This window comes from Monodelphis domestica, chromosome 5, assembly GCF_027887165.1.
Source record: "Monodelphis domestica isolate mMonDom1 chromosome 5, mMonDom1.pri, whole genome shotgun sequence".
Lineage (NCBI taxonomy): Eukaryota > Metazoa > Chordata > Mammalia > Didelphimorphia > Didelphidae > Monodelphis > Monodelphis domestica.
In genome coordinates this window covers 104,252,010-104,275,213 of record NC_077231.1, presented here as the reverse complement: position 1 = coordinate 104,275,213, position 23,204 = coordinate 104,252,010, and the positions used below count along the sequence as shown (strand labels likewise).

At 33.2% G+C, this 23,204-nt stretch overlaps 1 protein-coding gene across 3 annotated transcripts in view; it reads left to right on the top strand.

Moving 5' to 3' along the window:
* The window catches only part of PRICKLE1 (prickle planar cell polarity protein 1), a 102,620-nt gene that overhangs the window by 52,371 nt on the left and 27,045 nt on the right, over nucleotides 1–23,204 (top strand). The window contains exon 1 of one of the 3 annotated variants that reach the window (XM_007503145.3): nucleotides 4,800–5,238. The exons of the other annotated variants lie outside the window; for them this stretch is intronic. The gene's annotated coding sequence lies outside the window, so the exon portion shown is untranslated. Of the gene's footprint in view, nucleotides 1–4,799; nucleotides 5,239–23,204 lie in introns of those variants that run through there. 3 annotated transcript variants of the gene reach the window in all.

Here is a 23,204-nt window from a genome sequence, read left to right as displayed (position 1 = left end):
ATGCTGTAAATTTTAACAAAGAAGAGAGTTGTTCAGGAGCCAACAGGTGACAGGGTGAAACCTGAGTTATATGTGTACATTGGAGTAAAGTCTGGCTGCACTTTTCCTATAGCCATTGTTGGAAAGAGAGAAGGGGTGTGTGTGTATGTGTGTATGTGAATCACTTAGGAACTGTAAGGGTCTCAAATTCAGTGTATCTCAATATAATAAACAATGATCATATTAGCAAAGGGCTTTCTAAACTGTTAGCAAAATGCTTCTGAAATCACATCATGCATTTTATACATCCATTCCCAACTTTGCAGTCACATCAGCCATCTCAAATGGATTGATTTGATATAAAACAATATTTTATCATTATGATTCCTCCTTTTGTTGCAGTCAGTACTGTAGAATAGCAGAAAACATTGTTCGTGAAAATAAAATATTTTGAAAGCCCCTCAGAATTACACATTTCACCTTGGAAAAATGATCCACCTATGAGAGGAAATTATATCCCACTCTTTCTTTGGAAAATGTATAACTGATTACATGTAACTTCGAAAATATAAAAAGCTGGAATGAGCATATGTCTCATTGCTGCCAAAGGGAGTAGTTTTCATGTAGGAATGTTTAGTGGCAGTCTCTTTTAATTTTTAATCAAACATTTTAATTTTTCATGTACCAGCAAATTCAACCTAAATTAAAATGGAATTTAAGCTTCTTGACTGACATTCTTAACTTGCCTTTTAGTGATTTTTGTCACCATCAAACATTCATTCATATGTATGAAATGTTCCATTTCCTATATTATACTTATCTTTTTTAAATGGTTCACAAACTTTTAAAGTAGGTAATAAGTGTATTTTTTTTATCCTGGTATTGTCATGGCAGGCAATTAATAAAAATCTCCTTTACAAATCATGGTCAACAATAGTGATAAGGGAAATATTTACCTTAATAGGAATAAAAAAGATTTGGTGCTACTTCTGAACTGAAAATGAGTTATTTTATATATTTTTGTCCTGAATTATTGCACAAAGTTAAAAATAATTATTCCATTGACCTGCAAATTTAAGTCTTAACAGCTATAGGGCATTATGAATGTTTCCATGTGATATACTTGCTATAGAATTATCATTGCCTTGTTAACAAGCAATTTTACTAAGATGTCAGTTTATTTTATAATCCAACATTGTGGTTGGATGGGGGTAGATAAGGAAATGTTAGTCTAACAGGCATTTTTTCCTAGGGTTTCATGATTAAAATATTTCTGTCTTTATTGAGGATATTCCTACCATCTTAGTAGTTCATATTTGTATGAAACCTGTAAGCACATTGTTTACAATTCTGTGAGGTTGGAAGAATGAGTATTACATTACAATTTTCCAATGAGAAATCTTACTTTTAGAAGTTGGCCATAGTCACACAGCTAGTGTAAGATTTAGGAACCCGTATTAACTGTTCTACATGGCTTCCATTATTGGATCGTGCTTTCCAGTCCTTAAGCACCTACTGGTTTTTGATAGGGATTCAGCAAGTTTCTGTTTTCTTTAGTGTAGGCATAAAAAATAGAAACTAATTAGGCCATCCTAGATTTTTATGTTAATAACAAATTTGAATCAGTTCAGTTATTTAAAACGAATAGTGACCATGCCTGAACCAAAAATGTAAACCTCAACATGTCTAAAACTGAATATAGCCCTTTAATTTATTTTAATGTATTTATTTAGAATATTTTTCCATGGTTATATGATTCATGTTCTTTCCCTCCTCTCCTCCCTTCTCCCTTCTGTAGCCAACAAGCAGTTCAACTGGGTTTTACTTTACATTTACATTTATTTTGCATCACTTTACTACTAAAAACAGTTCCTACTATAATTTCCCCAGATACTCATATTGGAAACCCAGGGTTATCTTTGATGCCTCATATCACCCTTTCTTTTCCCTACTCCAATCCAAATATATACCAAGGAATGAAAGTGCCAGAAGTTTTTAAAATTTTTCAGAAAATACAGTCAAATTGGAACCCTGAGTATCTAGATTGCCTATTCATTGTTTTTATCCCTTTTGTCCAATATTCCCTTGATCATTTACCAATCATATTTAATCATTTTTTTCTGTCAATATATTTGTATTTCTGTCAATATATTTGTATATTCACCATTTTAAATTAAATGCTTAGAAGAACATTTTTTGTCCTATAGATATATATCTTTTCTGAATTGATTAATTATTTCTAGAATGCTTTGTTTTTCTCAAGTTAACATTTATCATCTTACAAAGAATTAATTTTTCTCCTTTTTTAAGTTAAAAATGTTATTATATACTCAGTATGTGCAAAACCACAAACTGTTGCATTGTTTACAATTTGCCTAAAATATGTAAATTATATATGTATAATAATGTAAACATCCTCCCCCTTTTGAGTTCCTTTTGGATTTGTTTTACTTGGACACTTTTTTCTCTTAGTTTTGTAGCTTCCCCCCCCCCCCCATTATACAATTATGGCATGTATTATTCTTATTCTTTTATCTCTTCATAGATTTCCCTATTTTTATTTATATTTCCAATATTTGTCTTTTCTAATAACACAATCCATTACATTCAAATATCCCAGTCTAACCAACCATTTCTCCCATTCATTGCATTTGTGTTATTTCCAGTTATTTTATTATTATAAACATAGCTTCCATGAATGTTTTCAGACAGACAGTTTTTTGTTCACTTAATGCCCTTAGGGCCTAACCCTAGTAAAGGGATCCCTAGGTCAATGAGCATGAACAGTTGTATAGATCTTAATGTCTATTTCCATCTTTTACAAAGAATTATGAGAAGATTAATAGATTATTAGGATTAGTAGAATGAATATTCATTCAAACAAACATGTATTAAGTACTCACTGGGTGAAAAAGGACTGAGATGGGTGCTAGAGAAATAAAGAGTTTAGATAAGACACTTAATAAAAAGTTTTTCCTTATTGTTTATCCCAAATTCCAATTATTTCCAGGGTCTTTGTTTTTGCTTTTTAAATGGGTGAGGAAGTGTTATGTAGCTGGAGAGAGGTAGGCAAGCACCACATTTTTTTCCCAGAATATGAAGCATTGCAGCAAGGATTTGTAATTTTAAACAACCTTGGGCCAAGCTTATTAATTTGAGAAAATAGTGAGTTAGGAAACAAGTGGGTATTGGGAAGAAATGACTAGTGAGAGAAAAAAGAGAGCTAGAGAGAGCTTAGGAAAAACATAGAAGATATACTCTTTTAGGGGCTGCTGATTAAAATTTTATAGCTCTTAAGTATTTTCTTAAGATATTATATGAGCCTGTGTTTCCATTTCAAAATGTCCACTCAGTTTTGACCTTTTTTAACCTTTCAGGTTTTTTGTTTCTAATATTTCTTGTTGTCTTCTCAAACTATTGTATTTTTGTAAAGCCTGTTTTCATTTTCAGGGCATTCACTTCTTGAATGAGTTTTTTAATACCATTTGTAGTAAGGTTTTAATTTTCTTTGCCATTCTTTTTCTGTAACTTTTCCTTTTTTAATTAAAAATTTTTTCAATTAATTAAAATCTGTCATCTTTCCCTTCTACTTTTTCCCACCACCATTCAAAAAAGAAGGAACCACAAAAGTCTTATAAAAAATATGTGGAGCCTATCATAAGTAATTAGAAGAACAGGGAACATATTACTGATCAGATTTATGGATAGGAGAGGAATTTATAAGACAAAAAGATCTGGAGAGCATTGTAAAGTATAAAGTGGATAATTTTGAGAAGATAAAATTGAAAAGTTTTTGTACAAATAAAACAAGTATTTCCAAGATTAGAAGGAAAGCAGAAAATATGGCAAAAAATGTGTAGACAGCCTCTTGAATAGAGGCCTCACATCTAAAATATGTATAACTTTGTCAAATTTATAACAATAACAGCCATCTCCAAATATATAAATGGTCAAAAGATATGAACAGTTTTTAGATGAAGAAATCATATATATATATATATATATTTGAAAAAATGCCCTAAGTGACTCCTGATTAGAGATACACAAATGAAAACAATTCTGAGATATTTTCTCATACCCATCATCAGCTTGGCTAAAATGACTGATGTTGAAGGAGAAGTGGAAAAATGGGGACACTAATGCCATGTTGGTGGAGCTGTGAACTTATTCAGCCATTTTTAAATTACAAGCAGAGAGTAATGAAACTGTGTATACCTTTAGACCCAGCAATTATATCATTGGGTTTGTTTCCCAAGGAGATCAGGGGAAAAGGAAAAGAACCTATATGTTCCAAAATATTTGTGGCAACTTGATTTGTGGTGGCAAAAACTGCAAAGTGAGGAGATGCCTATCAGTTAGGGAATATTGTGTGTGCATGGTTGTGATGGAATACTGTTTCACCATAAGAAACAACGAACAGGCTAATTTTAATAAAACTTGGAAAAAACAAAGAGTGAACTGAAAAATAGAAGCATGAAAGACAACTTGTATGAACATGTCTGAATGATGATCCCTTCTGTGATACAGAGGGGGTTGGGGGAAGGAGCTGGGACATTTGTGAATAAAGTCTATTAAGATAAACAAACAAATATATGTAGGCAAGCAAAACAAATTTCTTGGTTGACCATATCTGAACAAAAAATATATTTGCAATCACTGTCAATGTATTACCTATGTGTCAGGCAGTATACATGTTTAATCATAAGTCCTCAGGAATTATGGTTGGTCACTGTGTTAGAGTTCTTATGTCTTTCTAAGTTGCTTTTCTTTAGAGTGTTGTTATTATATAAATTGTTCTACTGATTCTGCTCAAATCGTTGTGCATCAATTCATACAAGTCTTCCTATATTTCTCTGAAACCAACTTCTTCATCATTTCTTACATCACAATAACATTCTATTACATTCATATATGGGAACTTGTAGATGGTGGAGTAATCCTCAGAATCTCTGTGCCACCATGAGAATCCTCACTGACCAAGATTAAAATATCTTCACAAAACCAATACAGGAGTGAAAGAACCAACAAGGAGACAAAGTGAAACAATTTTCAAGAAAAGAAAAGCCGGAAAGATAGACAACAAACACCTGGGGTACAAGGGGTGAGAGGAGAGTAGACCTAGGAAGAAGCTGTAGCAAAGAGGGAAGAGAAAGTCAAGAGTGAGCCACACCCCCACACCATCATATCTGCTGTCCAAGGTTTGGGAACCTATGTCCAAGCCAACATCCAGACCCTGAGATACTTCCTGAGCAAATAGAGGTATAAGCCAACCCGAACCCCTTGAAATTTCAAACCTGTGGAGAAGTCCAGAGTCCCAGCCCAGGGAATTCTAGTCTGGGTTTGGGACAAGGACTTAGTGCACACTTTAGGGTAGATGTTAGAAATTAAAGTAATGTCAGAAGAAATGGACCAATTGAAAAAGGAGAACCAAAAACTGTCAGAGGAAAATCAGATCTTAAAAAATCAGAATTGACCATCTAGAAACTAGTGATTTAATGAGAAATCAAGAAACAATAAATCAGAATCAAAGGAATGAAAAATAGAGGAAAACATGAAATATCTTATTGGAAAAAAGAAACAATTGACTGGGCAAATAGATTTAGGAGATATAATTATTGGACTACCTGAAAGCCATGATTAAGTATTTTATATTATCTACAGTTAATTTAAATGGAATTTCTTTTTCTATCTCTTGTTGCTGTGCTTTTCTGTTAATATAAAGAAATGCTGATGATTTATGTAGATTTATTTTATAGCCTAGAATTTTGCTAAAATTTTTAATTATTTCAAGTAGTTTTTTAGATTCAGTATATCACTATAGCATCTGCAAAGTGATAGTTTTATTTCTTCATTGCTTGTTCTAATTCCTTTATCTTCTCTTTTTGCTTTAGCTAGCATTTCTAATTCAGTATTGAATAATAGTGACAATAATGGGCAACCTTGCTTCCCCTCTGATCTTATTGTGAAGACATGTAGTTTATCTCCATTAGAGATAATGCTTGTTGATAGTTTAGATAAATACTATTTATCATTTTAAGGAAAGTTCCATTAAATCATGTTCTCTGGTATTTTTTAATATGAATGTATGCTGTGTTTTCTCAAAAGCCTTTTCTATATCTATTGAAATAATCTTAATTTCTGTTGGTGTTGTTATTGATGGAGTAAATTATGCTGATGGTTTCCTTGATAATGAACCAAACCTGCATTCCTGGTTTAAATTCCACATAATGTATTATTGTCTTTGTGATTGCTATAATCTCCTTGCTAGTGTTTTGCTTAAAATGTTTGTTTCAATATTCATTAGCAAGATCAATCTATAATTTTCTTTCCATCTGTTTTTATTCATTCTGATTTAGGTATCAGTGCTGTATCTGTATTGTAAAAGGAGTATGAAATGATGCCTTCTTCAGCTCTTTTTCAAAATAGTTTGCATAGTATTGGAATTGATCTTAAATGTTCATAGAATTAATTTGTAAATCCATCTGGTCCTGGGGATTTTTTCTTAGGGTATTCATTGATGATATTTTTTAATTTCTTGTTCTGAGACTGGTTTGTTTAAGTAGTCTATTCCTTCTTTTGTTAATCTAGGCATTTCCATTTTTGTTAATATTCATCCATCTCACTTAGATTGTCAGATTTGTTGGACTATAATTGGGTAAAATAGCTCCTAATGATTACTTTCATTTCCTCTTTGTTAGTGATGCATTCATCCTTTCTGTGTTTGATATTATTATTTTCATTTTCTTTCCTTTTTAAATCAAGGTAACCAATGGTTTGTTTTATTGTTTTTTTCCATAAAACCAGACTCTAGGTTATTCATTAGTTCAAATGTTTTCTTACTTCCAGTTTTATTAATCTTACCATTGATTTTCAGAATTTCCAATTTGGTGTTTAATTGTGTATTTTAATGTATTCTTTTTTGTTTTGCTTTGTTTTTAGCTGCATGCTCAATTTATTAATGTTATTTTTCAGTTTCATTGATGTAAGTTACTAGAGATATACTTTTTCTCTTAAGCACTACTTTAGCTATTTCCCACAAATTCTGGCATGTTATCTCATTGTTGTCATTCTCCTTAATAAAATTATTGATTATTTCTATGATTTGTTCTTTGACCCAGTCATTCTTTCAAATTAGATTATTGAGTTTTTGATTCTTAATCTTTCTTTCCATGGACTTTTGTTGAATGTAATTTTTATTGTGTTTTGGTCTGAAAGGAATGCATTTAATATTTTTGATTTTCTGCATTTGATTGTGAGGTTTTTATGTCCCAAAATATGGTTGATTTTGGTGTAGGTTCTGTGCACTGCTGAAAAAACAGTATATTTTTTTCTATTATTATTTAACTTTTTCCAAAGGTCTATCATATTTAACTTTTCTAAAATTCTTTTCATCTCCTTAACTTCTTTCTTCTTTATTTTTGTTAAATTTATCTAATTCCCTTTTTTGTAGACTTATGTTTTTTATTCATTAATTTGTTATTATATAAAAATTCCCAGTGATCTTCCCACTCCCACTTCATCCTCATTAGAGGAGGCATTGCTTGACCAAAAAATATATATATATAAACTATGTCTTTCTTGTTTCTGTTTATCAGTTCTTTCCCTGGAGGAAGACATTTGCAAGTTATTCTTCAAACATTTATTCTGTAATTGCACATATTTCCCTTTTGACAATTTCATGTAGGTCTTTCCATGTTTAAAAAAAAAAAACTAACCTGCTTAATCATTTCTTACAGCTCCAAAATATTCCATCACATCATATACCACAACTTGTTCAGCCATTCCCCAAATGATAGACATCTCCTCAGTTTTCACTTCTTTGCCACCACAAAGAGATCTGCTAGAAATGTTTTAAATCATATAGGTTCTTTTACTTTTCCCTTGATCACCTTGGGATACAGACCCAACAATGATATTGCTGGGTTTAAGGGTACACATGGTTTTAGAATTCTTTAGGCATAATTCCAGATTGTTTTCCACAATGATTGGATCAGTTCCCAGTTCCACCGTCAATGTATTAATGTCCCCATTTTCCCACATCCCCTCTAACATTTGTCATTTTATCCCTTTATCATTTTAGCCAATTTGATAGGTATAAAATGAAATCTCAGAACAATTTGTATTTCTCTAATCAGTAATGATTTAGAGCATTTTTTCATATGATTACATATGGCTTTGATTTCTTCAGCCAAAAACTGTTCATATCTTTTGACCATTTTTAATTGGGGAATGGCTTATAGTTTTATAGATTTGACAAAGTTCTCTCTCTATTTTAAATAAGGTTGTTGTGGGGGTTTTTTTTGTTGTTATTTGTTTTTTGGTTTGCTCATCTCTTCCACCTCATTAGGTGGAGCAACTATACTCAGGATTAGTCAGGCTTTGCTACTCCATTAGGTTGCTAAAATTGAGTTCCTAGTCCTGAGTATAGTTGCCCCACTTAGGCACTTAAGAGACTATGGCTGTTTGGGTGATGGGTTCTGCCTGCATCATGATGGAACTTCCCACCTGCTGTAAACTATGCTTATCTGCACTGATGCTTGGCTTAATCTCCTAAACTAGCTCCCACAAGTTTAGGTTCTACTGGATTTTACTCAAGACCTTTCTCCTGAGTTGCTGAGCTCTGGCCAATAGTGGCTCTCTTGAATGCCTCCAAACTGCTGTTTTTCCAACCACACCTTGATTGTCCCAGATGAACCTGAAATTGTTCTCAGACCTAATGAAATGCCCAGACTGGGTTTTCAAGCACTATGCTATCATGTGGGAAGTAGTAGATTTGCTGGAAGCTTCCAGGGGCTGACAGTTCTCTGCCCTTTCCATTCCATTCTCAACCTAGCTTGGTTTTTCTATCCCAAAATCTCTGAAGAATTCTGGGAGTCTTCTGTTGAATGATGGAAGGTCTACTTCCCATTCTACTGGTAATTCTTTCTATCTGTTTCCAGAGTGGTATATCTCTACACAAGACTTAGAGTTTTGTTTTGTTTTACCAGGGAATCTTCTCACAATCACTCTAAGTAATATTTTACTCCCAATAATGACACTAGCCCCTTTGCACATTAGATTGAGGGAAAAGTCTATTAAAAACAGTAGAGTAGTTCTTTTGGCCATGTTTTCTATTTCCTAATGTGAGACCCCCAATGTTTACATGTCTTTAAAAACCTTCACTTGACCCTGCAGTTTCCTCAAGCTACTTTTCAGTATCTTTCCTTTCATCTAAAAAAGAATATTTTATTAACAACTCTTTTCCATATCCCTGTCACTTCTCAATGAACCTTCTCTCCTCCTCTCTCTAACTCCTCCAGAATCTTTCACTTAAACAATCCTTGTACCAATCAGTCAGGTAAGAGAAATATACACAGTAGCCAAGTATGTCTTATTCTGCATCTTAAGGCCATCACCCCTCTGTCAGTAGTAATGCTTCCTCATTAGTTTGCTGGAGTTCTGGTGTTCATTGCATTGATAATAGCTCTTAAATCCTTCAAAGTTTTTTCTTGACATTGTTATTATTATAAAAAAAATGTCTTGCTTCTGCTTACATCACTATGTATTAGTTCAAATAACTCCTTCAAGGTTTTACTGAAACCATCCCTTTCATAATTTCTTATGGAGTAGTAATAGTCCATAGCATCTCCTAATATGTGGACTTTGTTTCCAGTTCTGTCATACAACATAAAATGCCACTCTAAATATTTTTTGCTCTAATGGATGTTTTTCCTCTGATTATTTTGGAGGTTATAGTGATATTGTTAGGCCAAAAAATATGGATAGTTTAGGGACATTTGGGGCATAATTCCAAATTGCTTTCCAAAATCAGCAGACCAATTTCCTTTACCACTTGAAAAGTGTTCTCCCACAATGATTATTTTCCTTTTTTCCATCTTTGCCAATCTAATATGTGTGAGGTAGAATCTCAGAGTTGATTTAATTTAGATTTCTCTAACTATTTGTGATTTGGAGTTCTTTTTAAAAAATGTTATTGAATGATTGAATTTCTTCCTTTGAGAACTACTTAAATTTTTTTTCCTCTTAGACAGTGACAAGTCATTTAAGTCTGATGGCCTTTTCTAAATTCTTATCTTCCATACCTTTTTACATAGGTATAGATGTGCTGGTAAATATTTAACAACCTGCTCCCTAAAAAATACAACACACTTTTCAATTTATTCTGCATCATTAACATTTTGTCCATCACTTTCTTAATCTGGAGAAACAGTAATATATTAGAAAGCAAGCTTTGTTGCATAGCATTTTCTAATTTACTTTCTTTTTTTGGCATTTTAGATTTTATTAAACTTTTTTTCAATTACTTGTAGAAACCATTTAAAAATTTTTTTAATTGTTTAAATTTTTTTTTGAAATTTTGTGATCCAGATTCTCTTCTTTCTCTCCCTTCATTCACCCCTCCCTGAGACAGTAAATAATCTGATACAGGTTATAACAGTGCTGTCATGCAATACAGATTTCGATGTTCCTCAAGCCATGAAGAATACATATATTGTACATACCAGAAAAAACTCTGAAGAAAATGAAAAATGGTGGGCTTCAAACTGCTTTCAGATTCCAACAGTTTGTTCTATGGCTGTGGGTAGCATTTTTCATCATGTTCCTTCATGTTATCTTGGATCCTTGCATTAATGTTAATAGTTTAGTCCATCATACAATATTTCTGTTGTTGTATGCAATATTGTCCTGGTTCTGGTCACTTTACTTTTCATCAGTTCATATAAGTCTTTCCATGTTTTTCTCAATTCATTCTATTTGTTATTTCTTATGACACAATATTATCTTATTACAACCATATACCATTATTATTCAGCCATTCCCCAATTAATAGCCAATTCTTAGCTGCTATACATATTTTTGTACATATATGTCCTTTTCCTTTTCCTTTGATTTGGAATATAGACTTAGTAGTTTTAATTTCTGGTTCAAAGAGTTTTACGGTCCTTTGGGCATGGCTCCTGATTGTCCTACAGAATGGTTGTAATGCTTCATAGCTCCACCATGAGTGTATTAGTGTCCAGTTCTCCCACATTTCCTCCAATATTTATCATTTTCCTTTTTGGTCATGTTAAGTCAATCTGCTAGGTGTGAAGTGCTATCTCAAGTTGTTTTAATTTTCATTTCTCTAATCATTAGTGATTTGAAGCATTTTTCATATGGTAAAGAATAGTTTTAATCTTTTCATCTGAGAACTGTGTGTTTATATCCTTGGACCACTTATCAATTAGAGAAGGAAACCTTAAGAGTGAGAACTGTCTTATTTTTCTCTGTATCCCCAGTGCTTAGCACAGTTTGTCTATATAAATGCTTAATGAGTGCATTTTCATTCATTTATTCATTTGTTCTACCCAACCTAGCCTACTCAATGTTCTCAAAACAAAGCATTAAATCTCTTAGTTTCCAAGGAAGGCTTCCAGCAGCTTTCCACATGACTATGTAATATATAGATTCCCTACCCTTAAAATCTTTTGCTTCTTTCAAGTCTCAGGTACCATGGGCTACACAAAAATATTTTATGTTGTTATAGTGATTATTGTGTTTTCCCTTCTCAAATATATTTACTTAACTATTTATATGTTGTATTTACTAATAGAATTTAGATTCCTCTAGATAAGATGTTACTCTTTTTTGTTTGTTTTTGTATCCATTACTATTTGTATGCTAGCAACTACTTAAATATAGCTAGATTGCTGATTTTTAGAGGAAATACCAAAAAAGTTAGAAGAAAGAATGTTGAGAACAAGGCATGATGTATAATAAAAACTCATTCTTGGTCTATTTAACAGCAGGATATTGGTAATAAAAATGATAATGGATGCTAGAAATGAAATCAACACAGATTCTAATAGTTTTATATGAAAAGTTTAAATGAAGTAAACCAGTTTCTAAAACCAAAAATGGTTAGGCAGCAATCACTTGACATGTTAACAAAGAGAGATGATAGCCAAAGGCAACACCTGTTTAGATCATAAGCGTCTTTGTAAAATTTTCAGCAAAAAAAGATAGAAATTTATAGCTAATGTTACCTCACAAAGAAGAGAACATCAGCAGAAGTAAAGTTAGTTTAAAAAAAATCTTGGAAAGAGACCCAACTAAACAAAATAATTCTAAGTCAATGGGTTTATAATGAAAATGGAAAGGATAAATGTAAAAGGAAGACAACAAACAGAAAATAAGTGAAAGTTCTGAATTGATTTTTATTGATCTTTTGTTTCTTTATTACTTTGTGTCCTTCCTCTTTGAAAGAGCAATCTCTCTTTTTTTTTTTTTAAGATTTTTTTGAGAAAAAAAGAAGGTGGTGAAGCCAAGATGGCAAAATAGGTACAGAGACCCACCTGATTGCTACCAAATGACTCTTAAGAAGCCCTGATTTGATGCCTCAAAATGAATTCTGGATCTCATAACCCACAAAAAAATAGGGTGAAATGTTTTTAGCCCAACCAAAACAACTTAGAAGACCAACATGAAAGATCTATTGTACCTGGATGGAAATGGAATTGAAGGCAGATAATATATCATATCATATCATATCATATCATATCATATCATATCATATCAGATAGGAAAAAGATAGGTGTGCTGTGGCATCTGGCTTTGGGGGCCACTGAAGCAACAGCAAAGACTTCTGGAGCTCTTAGCCACAGTTGGTAAGAAGGGTTGGATAACTATTCATAACGAGATTACAAATTGCAGTCCTGCATTAATGCATTGCTGGTGGAGTTGTGGATTGATCCAGGTAAAACCCTGTGGAATTGCGTATCTATGAGGGGGTAGGGGGATGAAAGGGGGGAAAGAACATGAATCATGTAACCATGGACAAATTGCAGAACTGGGGCATTCTCTCAGGGTGAAGAAGAACTCTAGAACACAAAAAAGTGTTCTAAATCTCTTATAATCAGAGAGATGCAAATCAAACAACTCTGAAGTATCACCTCACACCTAGCAGATTGGCTAACATGACAGCAAAAGAAAGTAATGAATACTGGAGGGGATGTGACAAAGTTGGGACATTAATGCATTGCTGGTGGAGTTGTGAATTGATCCAACCATTCTGGAGGGCAATTTGAAACTATGTTCTAAAGGTGCTTAAAGCCTGTCTGCCCTTTGATCCAGCCATAGCACTGCTGGGTTTGTACCCCAAAGAGATAATAAGGAAAAAGACATGTACAAGAATATTCATAGCTGCGCCCTTTGTGGTGGCAAAAAAAATGGAAAATGAGGGGATGCCCTTCAGTTGGGGAATGGCTGAACAAATTGTGGTATATGTTGGTGATGTAATACTATTGCGCTCAAAGGAATAATGAACTGGAGGAATTCCATGTGAACTAGAAAGACCTCCAGGAATTGATGCAGAGTGAAAGGAGCAGAATCAGGAGAACATTGTACACAGAGACTGATACACTGTGGTACAATTGAATGTAATAGACTTCTCCATTAGTAGCAATGCAGTGATCCTGAACAACCCAGAGGGATTTATGAGATAGAACGCTATCCATATTCAGAGAAAAAGCTGTGGAAGCAGAAACACAGAAGAAAAACAACTGCTTGATCACATGGGTTGGTAGGGATATGATTGGGGATGTAGACTAAACAATCACCCTAGTGCAATTATAAATAATATGGAAATAGGTCTTGATCAATGACACAAGTAAAACCCAGTGGAATTGCGTATTGGCTATGAGGGAGGGGGGATGGAAGGGAGGGGAAGAACATGAATCATGTAACCATGGACAAATTGCAGGACTGGGGCATTCTCTCAGGGTGAGGAAGAACACTAGAACACAAAAGCACTTGTGGCCATAGGGGAGATGGGGAACCTGATCACAGTTCCCATGCAGAAAAGAGTACTTGTAGTTACTCACAGTCCAGAGCACAGGTTGGGAGCTCATTAAACACATGTCTCATTACATTGTACTACCTTGGAAGAGCTAAAAGCTTATAGATCCCCAGAGCTAGCTTTAAAAGCATCTGCACAACAAACCTTAAGCTTGGAAAAGTGCTTCCTTCACCACAGTTGGAGGCCAAATTTAACAGATTTTTAAGTTAAAAGTAAAGAAAATGGAGTGGAAAATGAGAAGACAGCAAAACAATAAAAATCTCTATATAGAAAGTTATTTTGGTGACCAGGAAGACCAAAACTATAAATTCAGTGGAAGAAAACAAAGTCAATGCTGCTGCATCTGAAGTCTCCAAGAAAAATTAGCTTTGATTTCAAGCCCCAAAAGAATTAATGAGAAGCTCAAAAATAATTTTAAAAATCAAATAAGAGATAGAAGAAAAGTTGGAAAAAGAAATGAAAGTGATAAAGGAAAATCAAGAAAAAGAATCAATAGTTTGGTAAAGGAGGCACAAAAAAAAGGAAGAAATGAACAACTTAAAAAACAGAATAAGCCAATTGGCAAAAGAAGTATAATGATCCAACGAAGAGAATAACTTCCTAAAAGACAGAATTGGCCCTATGGAAAAGGGGGTACAAAAATTCACTGAGAAGAAGAACCCTTTACAAAGTAGAATTGGTCAAATGGGAAAGGAAGTACAAAAAGTCACTTCAGAAAATCATGTCTTAAAAATGAAAATTGATCAGATGGAAGGTAATGACTCCATGAGATATCAAGAAGGAAACAAAGTCATAAGAATGGAAAAATAGAAGAAAATGTTAAATATCTCATTGTAAAACCAACTGTCCTGGAAAACAAAATCAAGGAAAGATAATCTAAGAATTATTGTACTACCTCAAAAATAATGAAAAAAGAGCTTAAACATCATCTTTCCAGAAATTACCCAGGATAACTGCCCTGATATTCTAGAACCAGAGGGTAAAATAGAAATGGAAAGAATCCATTGATCACCTCCTGAAAGAGATCCACAAGGGATTAAGAATATAATAGCCAAATTCCAAACTCCCAAGTCCAGGAGAAAATATGGCAAATAGCCAAAAAGAAACAATTTAAATATTATAGAGCCATAGTCAGGATAACACGAGATTTAACAGTTTCTATATTAAAGGATTGGAGGCCCTGGAATATGAAATTTCAGAAGGCCAAAAGAGCTAGGATTTCAACCAAAAATCATGTACCCAGCAAAATTGAGTATAATTCTTCAGGAAGGAAATGGCTATTCATTGAAAGAGAGGACTTTCAAATATTCTTGATGAAAAGACCAGAGCTCAATGGAAAATTAGATTCTCAAATACAAGATTCAAGAGAATCACAAAAAAATAAATAGGAGAGTTTGAAAGACATTCAATATAATCAAATTGTTTATATCCCTACAGAGGAAGATGGTTCTTTTAACTCCTGAGATCTTTATCATTATTAGGGCAATTAGAACCTAGATATCATATTTCAAGAAGTTATGAAAGAAAATTTCCTAGATTTCTTAGAACTAGAGGGCAAAGTGAAAATTCAAAAAACCCACTAATCAACTCTTGAAAGAAACTCCAAATGGAATACTTTTAGTAAAACCATACCCATAATCCAGAGCTTTCAAGTTAGAAAAAAATAATGCAAAATGAAATAGGTGGGTAGAATAATAGGCACTTAAATAAATAACTTATAACTAATTAACTATTAAGCTAAAGGAAGGGAATTGGGGAGATCTAAACTTAAACCCCAAAAGTCAGTGTACTAAACCCAATAACAACTTTCTATACTATTCTAATTAATTCCTTAATTAATACTTAAGATTAAGAGAGGGCTTACATGAACAGGAACAAGGCCAATGGAGTCTCATGACTTATGTCCTGCTGATGGATCTGGAGAAGTCCCAGGAGAAAATCAGCAGCAACAGGAATAGGCAGAATCTCAAGAAAAGCCACAGGAGAGGGAATATCTGGCTCTCTAGGTTCCCTCCAGAATAACCAGACAAAAACCGGGAAAGCAACAGCCTGTCACTCAATGTTCTGGAATCTTTCTGCTTTGAAGGATTTCCTGATTTGTAGGATTTTCTGCTCTTGGTTTGTAGCAAAGAGCTAATCTTTACAACAAAAGTTGGATGGGGGGTGGGGTGAGGAAGAGTTCAGTCAGAACTACAGTCAGGATCTCACAAGATTTACCAGCTACAAGTTAGAGGAGCAGAGAGCATGGGCATTTACTGCTTTACATGAATTCAGATTGCATAAATTCAACACCCAAGTGGGCAAATAGACCTGGATTCTAACTCTTGCACCCAACAGGTGACAGCAGGAGCAGCAACACCAGCACACTTCTGTAGTAGGTGTTCTTTACTCTTAGCACTAAACCTGCTCCAACTGTGTGGGAGCCATAGGATGGATGGTTGGGACCATTTGAAATCCTTCTAGAGTAGGGGGAGATCTGCTGAATGGCCGGCTTACATTAAGTGAGAACTGGCAGTATTCCAAAAGGTGAAAGTTATAGGAGTTTGTGACAACAATAATTTTTTTAAAGGTATAAGAACTTAAAGTTTTAGCTAATCAATGTGGTGAATGATTTGGAAAGCTGCCCATTTCCTATCAGGTAATGGACTAGATATGAAGAGTTAGACAGTGATTTTTGGACATGGACATTGTATGGATTTTTTATTTTCTTTTTTGCTTGAATATATTTGCATAGCTGGGTTTTTTTTTTAATAAGGATGGAGTAGAAGGGAAAGAGGATGAATACTTGTTATTATTTGTAAAAATGTAATTTAAAAAACTTGGGAGATTAAAATAATATTTGTACCTTTGATAGAAATAAGTTTGTGGGAGAAAGACAATGGGTTCAATATGGTGAATTTCTGATCTTAGGATATCAAACCACTTTGAAATGTCCAATACATAATTGAGGCTTTATCAAATATTTTTCTGGTTACATGTAAAAACAGTTTTTAACATTTTTAATTTTTCAGTTCCAAATTCTCTTCCTTGATACCTACTTCCCCTTCTCCCTTAATGAGAAGGCAAGCAAATTGATATAGGTGATATATATGTATTCAAAACCTTTTTTCCATATTAGTCAATTTTGTGAAAGAAAACAGCCCGAAAATAAAAGAAGAAAAATATAGTTAAAAAGGTATGCTTTGATCTATATTCAGAATCCATTCATATCCTTCTCTGCAGATGGTTAGCATTTTTTATTATAGGCCCTTTGGAATTGTCTTGGTTCCTTGGATTGTTAAGAACAGCTAAGTCATTCAAAGTTGATCATCCTACAATATTACCCATTATTATGTAATTGTTACTGTGTAAAATGTTTACTTCATTTTGCATTAGCATGCAAATCTTCACAAGTTTTTCTGAGACCATCCTGCTCATTATTTCTTATAACAAAATAGTATCCCATCACAATCATATACAACTTATTTAGTCATTTCCCAAATGATGGGTATCCCTTAGATTTCCAATTCTTTGTCACAACAAAAAGAGGTGTTATACATATTTGTGTACTATAGGTTCTTTTTCTTTTTCTTCAGTCTCATTGGGCTACAGACCTAGTAGTGGTATTGCTGGATTAAAGGGTTTGCAAATTTTTTACCCATTGGAGAAAGTTCCATATTGCTATCCATAACAATTGGGTCAGTTCACAATTACATCGACAATCTATTAGTATCCCAATTTTCCCATATCCACACCAACATTTATCATTTTCCTTTTCTTTCTTATTAGCCAGTCTGATAAATGGGAGGTGGTATCTCAGAGTTGCTTTAATTTGCTATTTTCTTATTAATAATGATTTAGAGCATTTTTTCTTATGATTAAATAACTTTGATTTCTTCATCTGAAAAGTACTTATCTTTTGACAATTTATCAATTGGGGAATAACTTTTTTCTTATACATATGATTCAGTTTTCTATATATCATAGAAATGAGACCTTTATCAGAGATATTTGCTGTAAAACTTTTCCTCCAGTTTCCTGCTTTCCTTTTAATTTTGGCTGCATTTTGGTTCATTTCTATAAAAATATATTAATTTAACGTAATGAAAATTATCCATTTTATCTCTTTTAAATATTTATATCTCTTGTTTGGTCATAGATTTTTCACTTGCTGATAGATCTGATAGGTAAAATATTACTATTTCCCCCAGTAGTTTGTGGTATTGCCCTTTATGTCTAAATCATGTATTCATTTTGACCTTATCTTAGTATATAGTGCAAAAGATGTTGGTCTTTACTTAGTTTCTGACAAAATGCTTTACAGTTTTTCCCAGCAATTTTTGGTCAAGTAATGAGTTTTTATACCTGAAGCTTGAGTCTTTTGATTTAATCAAAGATTAGATTACTATGGTTATTTATTGCTATGTAATGTGTACCTAATCTATCCCACTCATTCACCACTTTTTCTTAGCCAATAACAGTTTGTTTTGATGATTACCACTTTGTAATACAGTTTGAGATCTGGTACAGCTGGGTCACCTTCTTTCACATTTTTTTTCATTGATTCCCTTGATACTCTTGACATTTTGTTCTTCTTGATGAATTTTGCTATTTTTTCCTAGCTCTATAAAATACTTTTTGGTAGTTTGGTATGGCACTGAATAAGTAAATTAATTTAGGATAGAATTGTAAATTGTACATTAACTCCATAATTAATATTTTTCCAATTCTTTATATCTAACTTTATTTCTGTGAAAAATGTTTTGTAATTGTTTTCATATAGTTCCGAGATTTGTCATAGTAGGTAGACCCCCTTTGAGAGCCAAGCCAGCAGCCTCTCAGAAGGGAAGGTCCTTTCTAGAGTGTGGCGGTTCAGTCAGATAAATGATGAAAGGCACTGTATGCTCAATCCCATGTCAGGCATCACACAGTGCTCTGCCATGGCACAGAGGTTGGTTTATTTTATAGGTTCAGTGAGTACATACTTTCTTGGCACACAATCATTTTTCAACATATATGTTTCCATAGAACCTAACAACTGACACAAAACCTAAGGAGATAGTCAAGAAACATTGTTGCTACAACAGAGATAGAGATAAATGACATGAGTAGAGTGATTTGGAGGTTAGTCCCTCTAGACCTAAAGGATGACCAGTTAGGAGAATCATTGTTACTTTTGGTCAACTTTCACAATCAGTCACAATTACTTAGGAGATGGGTAACAACATATTTCAAAGCTAAGTACAGGGTTAGAGGGTAATTTAAGACAGACCAGAATTGGTATTTTCCTCAATTTCCAAGTTGTTTATTTCTTACGCTTGATTCAGACATCTGGCAAGGTTGCTTGATTGTTATGTGACAAATTAGTGGGGTGTGTCCTGTAGACCTGGTCTTGAAGGTGATTGATGTTCTTGTCTTTCTGGCTTGTAATGGGAATGAATGTAATAACTCTGTGGAGAGGAAAAGGAGGGAGCAATGGGTAATAATATTTAGGTTTTAATTCTGTGAATGTAATTTTTTAGGGTAATAATCTGGGGGGATTAAGGTGGGATATATGTGTGTTAACCCTATAAGTATTTGCTCTCATATTATTTCTCCTGTATTGGGGAGAGAAGAATAATCATAGCAATTCCATTAGTAGGGGAAGTTAGAGGGAGAAGTTACACAGAAGGGGGGTTCAGTGAGTGCCTTATTTTCTGGGGGCTGCTTTATAGTCTCCATTTCCCCAGACTGTGACTCTGTCAGACAACAGGAGTGTGATGGCTCTCCACAGACCCTCAAATATTTTATGCTGATTACAGTTATTTTAAATGTAATTTCTCTTCCTATCTCTTCCTGCTAGACTGTTGGTAATATATAGAAATGCTGATAATTTATGTGGATTTATTGTATACCCTTCAACTTTGGCTTAGTTTTAAAATTATTTCAATTAGATTATTAGTTGATTCTCTAGGATGCTTTTAAGTATAGTATATCTTCTGTGAAGAGTGAGTCTTATTTTCTCATTGTCTAGTCTAATTTCTTCAATTTCTTTTTCGGTGTGTGTTATTGCTAAACCTAGCCTTTATATTGATTTAGAATCTTGAACCCGAGAGACTTCATTTCCCAATATTATTTTAGAATAATATTGAATAATAGTGGGGATAATGGCCATCATTGCTCCATGCCAATCTTATTGGAAATTCTAATACCTTATTATCCCTCTTACAGATAATGCTTTCTGATGGTTTAAAATAGATATTATTTAACATTTAAAGGAAAGTTCCTCTTATTCCTAAGCTTTCTCATGTTTTCATAGGTATGCGTGATGCATTTTGTCAAAAGCTTTTTCTGTATCTGTTGAAGTAATCATATTTCAATTCATTTTCTTACTGATATGGTCAATTATACTGATGATTTTCATATTGAACTAGCCATGCATTCATGGAATAAATTCCACCTGGTCATAATGTATGATCTTTGTAATTTATTGCTGTAAAATTCTTGCTAGTATTTGGTTAAAATTTTTTTGCTTCAAGATTCATTAATTAGGGAAATTGTTCTATAGTTTTCTGTTTTTGATCTTTCTGGTTTAAGTATCAGCACTATATTGTGTCATAAAAGGAATTTGATAAGAATCCTTTTTTGCCTATTGTTCAAAAAAGTTTACATAACATTGGAATTAATTGTTTATATTTGGTAGAATTCACTTTTTTTTTAAACCCTTACCTTCCATCTTGGATTCAATACTATGTATTGGTTCCAAGGCAGAAAAGTGGTAAGAGCTAGGCAATGGGGGTCAAGTGACTTGCCCAGGGTCACATAGCTGGGAAGTGTCTGAGGCCAGATTTGACCCTAGGACCTCCAGTCGCTAGGCCTGGTTCTCAATCCACTGAGCTACCCAGCTGCCCCCAGAATTCACTTCTAAATTCAACTGACCCTTGGGATTTTTTAAGGAGCTCGTTAATCACTTGGTCAATTCCTTTTTCTTTAAAAGGGTCATGGAAGTCTTTTATTTCCTTTTCTGTTAATCTACACAATTGATATTTTTGTAAATATTCATCCATTTCCCTTAAATTATTAATTTATTGACATGTAATTGAACAAAATTACTACTAAAAAATCCTACTAATTCTTCGTCAATTCACTCTTTATTTTTGATTATGGTAATTTGGTTTTCTCTTTTTTTCTAATCAAAATAACCAATGGTTTATCTATTTTGTTAATTTTATCATAAAACCAGCTCAGTTTTATTAGTTCAATAATGTTATTCATTTAAATTTTATTAATGTCTCCTTTAATTTCCAGGGATTCCAATATGGTTTTAATTTGAGATTTTTAATTTATACTTTTTTAGTTGTATGCCCAATGTATTGATCTGCTTTATTAATGTGAGCATTTAAAGATATACATTTTCCCCCAAGTTTTGGCATGTTGTCTCCTTTTAATCCATCTCTTTAATGAAATTGATTGTCTCTAAGATTTCTTCTTTGACAAAATCATTCTTTAGGATTAGATTATTCACTTTCCAGTTTTTAAAACTATGCTTCCAAGGTCCTTTGAATTATATAATTTTTTGCATTATAATCTGAAAAGATACATTTGTTATTTCTGCTATTTTGCATTTGCTTGTGAGGTTTTTTGTTTTGTTTTGTTTTGGTTTGGTTTTTTGCCCTAATACATGTTTAGTTTGGGGATGGGTGCCATTTACTGCTAAGAAAATGGTATATTCCTTTCTATTCCCATTTAGTTTTCTCCAAAGGTTTATGATAAATAACTTTTCTAAAATTCTATTCATTTCATCTTCTTAATTTTTTGGTTAATTAATCTGTTTCTGAAAGGGGAAAGTTAATAATACAGTTTTCCTATTCCTTCCTCTAACTCATTTAACTTTTCTTTTAAGAATTTGAATGCTATAACATTTAGTGCATATGTTTAGTATTGATATTACTTCATTGTCTGTGGTATCTTTTGGCAAAATGTAGTTTCCCTGCTTTTCTCTTCTAATTATTTTTGCTTTTTCTTTGAGGTCTTCATTGTACCATTTTTCTTTTTATATGAGCATAATAGATTCGCCTTCAGCCTTTTACCTCTGTATCTGCTTCCAGTTAGTTTCTGTAAAGAACATATTGTAGCATTCTGGTTTTTAATTAATGCTCTATCTGCTTCTGTTTTATGGGTGAGTTCATTTATGTTCACAGTTATGATTACTGTGTATTTCCCTTAATCCAATTTTTCCTCTCTCTCCACCTCCTACCCCATTTTACCTTGTCCAGCCTCAAAAGTATTTTGCTTCTGACCACCATCTCCCCATTTCTACACTCAAGTGAATATCTTGTATCCCTCCCTTCTTCCCTTCCCATTCCCAGAGTTGGGAAGCAATTTCACTGGATTATACATATATTATCACTTAAATCCTATTTCCATGTTATTCATTTTTGCAATAGAGAAATCTTTTAAAACCCAAACCCCAATTCATATACCCACATAAACAAGTGATAAATCATATGTTTTCTTCTGGATTTCTATTCCTATAGTTCTTTCTCAAGATGTGGATAGCATTCTTTCCCACAAGTCTCTCAGAGTTGTCCTGAATCATTGCATTGCTTTTAGGAGCTAAGTCAATTATGTGTACAATGTTCTCCTGGTTCTGCTCATTTCACTCCATGTCAGTTCATGGAGGTCTTTCTAATTCTTATAGAAATCAAGCAGTTCATCATTCCTTATAGCACAATAGTATTCCATCACCATCATATACCACAATTTGTTCAGCCATTCCCCAATCGAGGGACATCCCCTCGGTTTCTAGTTTTTTGCCGCCAAAAAAAGCACAGCTATAAATATTTTTGTGCTAACAAAACCTTTCCCATTTTTTATCTCTTTGGGATACAAACCCAGTAGTGGTATTTCTGGATTGAAGGACAATGCATTATTTTAAAGCCCTTTGGGCATAATTCCAGATCACTTTTCAGAATGGTTGCAGCAATTCACAACTCCACCAGCAATGCATTAGTATCCCAGTTTTGCCACATTCCCATATTTTCCTTTACTATCATATTGGCTACTCTGCTAGGTATAAGTGGTACCTCAGAGTTGTTTTGATTTGTATTTCTTAATAATGAGGGTTTTAGAACATTTTTTCATATAATTATTGATAGTTTTGATTTCTTCATCTGAAAACCATCTATTCATATCCCTTGACCATTTGCCAATTGGGGAATGATTTGATTTCTTATAAATTTGACTCAGTTCTTTGTAGATTTGAGAAATCTGACCTTTGTCAGAGAATTTTTTTATAAAGATTTTTTCCTAGTATTTTGTTTCCCTCCTAATTTTGGTTGCATTGGCTTTGTTTGTACAAAACATTTTTAATATAATATTATCAAAATTATTCATTTTACATCTTATAATAATCTCTTTCATTCCTCGT